The sequence below is a fragment of the Tenrec ecaudatus genome, chromosome 15, assembly GCF_050624435.1.
Source record: "Tenrec ecaudatus isolate mTenEca1 chromosome 15, mTenEca1.hap1, whole genome shotgun sequence".
Lineage (NCBI taxonomy): Eukaryota > Metazoa > Chordata > Mammalia > Afrosoricida > Tenrecidae > Tenrec > Tenrec ecaudatus.
The window spans coordinates 83,769,227-83,771,492 of NC_134544.1; positions in this window are offsets into that span (position 1 = coordinate 83,769,227).

The following is a 2,266-nucleotide window of genomic DNA, read 5'->3' on the forward strand; positions in this document are numbered from 1 at the left end:
GCCCCAATCATTCTCAAAGCATTTGCTCTCCACTTAAGCCCTTTGCATCAGGTCCTCTTTTTTTTTCTTTTTTTTCCCCTCCCTCCTCGCTCCCCCCGCCCTCATGTGCCCTTGGTAATTTATACATCGTTATTTTGTCATATCTTGCCCTATCCGGAGTCTCCCTTCCCCCCCTTCTCTGCCGTCCCTCTCCCAGGGAGGAGGTCACATGTGGATCCTTGTAATCAGTTCCCCCTTTCCAACCCACTCACCCTATACTCTCCCAGCATTGCCCCTCACACCCTTGGTCCTGAAGGTATCCACCCTGGATTCCCTGTGCCTCTAGCCCTCATATGTACCAGTGTACAACCTCTGCCCTATCCAGCCCTGCAAGGTAGAATTTGGATCATGGTAGTTGGGGGGAGGAAGCATCCAGGATCTGGGGGAAAGCTGTGTTCTTCATCGGTACTACCTCGCACCCAGACTGAGCGATCTCCTCTCCTAAACCCCTCTATGAGGGGATCTCCAGTGGCCGACACTTGGGCCTTGGGTCTCCACTTTGCACTTCCCCCGTCATTCAATATGGTGTATATATATATATACACACATACATATATTCTTTTTTTTTTTTTGCATGATGCCTTATACCTGGTCCCTTGGGCACCTCGTGATCGCATTGGCTGGTGTGCTTCTTCCATGTGGGCTTTTTTGCTTCTGAGCTAGATGGCTGCTTGTTTATCTTCTATCCTTTAAGACCCCAGTCACTATCCCTTTTGATAGCCGGGCACCATCAGCTTTCTTCACCACATTTGCTTATGCACCCATTTGTCTTCAGCGATCCTATCATGGAGTTGTGCAGTCAATGATATGATTTTTTGTTCTTTGATGCCTGGTAACTGATCCCTTTGGGACCACTCGATCACACAGGCTGGTGTGTTCTTCCATGTGGACTTTGTTGCTTCTGAGCTAGATGTCCGCTTGTTTATCTTCTATCCTTTAAGACCCCAGTCACTATCTCTTTTGATAGTCGGGCACCATCAGTTTTCTTCACCACATTTACTTGTTCACCCACTTTGGCTTCAGCAGCTATGTCGGGAGAGTGAGCATCATAGAGTGCCAATTTAATAAACTAAAGTATTCATGCATTGAGGGAGTGCTTGAGTAGAGGCCCAAGGTCCTTCAGCCACCTTAATATTAAACCTATAAATGTAGACACTTAGATCTATTTCCCCATCCTCATATATATGTTTGCATGTACATGTCTTTGTCTAGACCTCCATAAATGCCCCTTGACTCCCAGCTCCTTCCTCCATCTCCCTTGACTTTCCTCCTGCCCCACTACCATGCTCCGTCCCCACCTGGGCTACAGCTATACCTCTTCTCTACGCAACCTTACCCTGGATCGTTCCCCATCAGGCCTGCCACTCACCCCTCACTACCATTTTGGGTCCCATGTTGTTCCCTTGTCCCTGTGTTTATTAACACCACTTCCTTACCCTCCTCCCCCTCCCCCACCCGGAACTGTCTGTCCCATTGTTTTTCCTCCAGATAGTTCATCCAGCCTGTCCTATTCAAACAGACATGTGGAGACCCTAACATGCACTAAAACAAGACAGAGGAAAACAAAGCAACAGTATACAACCAGACAACAAAACAACAAAAACAAACCACTGACAAAGAACAAAACAAAACACTTCACAAAAGAAAGGCTTGTAGTTCGTTCAAGGATCATTTGCTGGCCCTTAGGAGCGTTTTCCAGTCCAGTCTGTTGGGGTACCACGCCCTGCCCCAAAGTCTACCTTCAGCATTCCCTGGGGACCTTACCACTCCATTCCCCTGCTGTTCCACTGCACTCCCCCAGTGCTTTGCCTCGGTGTGGTGGGATCAGGTCAGGTGCAATTCCCACACTGTGTCTCCGGTGCTGTCCCCTGTATCGCCCTTAGCCACTGAGGGGCATCATGTCTCATAGTAGGGCCAGCCATGTTGTTCTCTCTGTGGACTGGCTGCTCTACTCCGGAACATCATCCTCACGGCCTGTTGGGCCAGGCTGTGTTCCACTGTCTTCTCCTGCCCCTTCATCTGCTCCCATGTGCTCTGATCAGATATGTCCATCTCCCGGAGCTGCAGAATCAATGTCATCCTTTGAAACAAATTCTTTTTGGGGGAGGGGCAGGAATACACTTAATTTTTGGTGCTGGGGCCAGCCTCCCAGACCTCTCCACTGGTTCCCTACTCCATGCCGGGATATTGCATTCACACCTTGCGGCACTGGGTTGAAGTCTGGTCC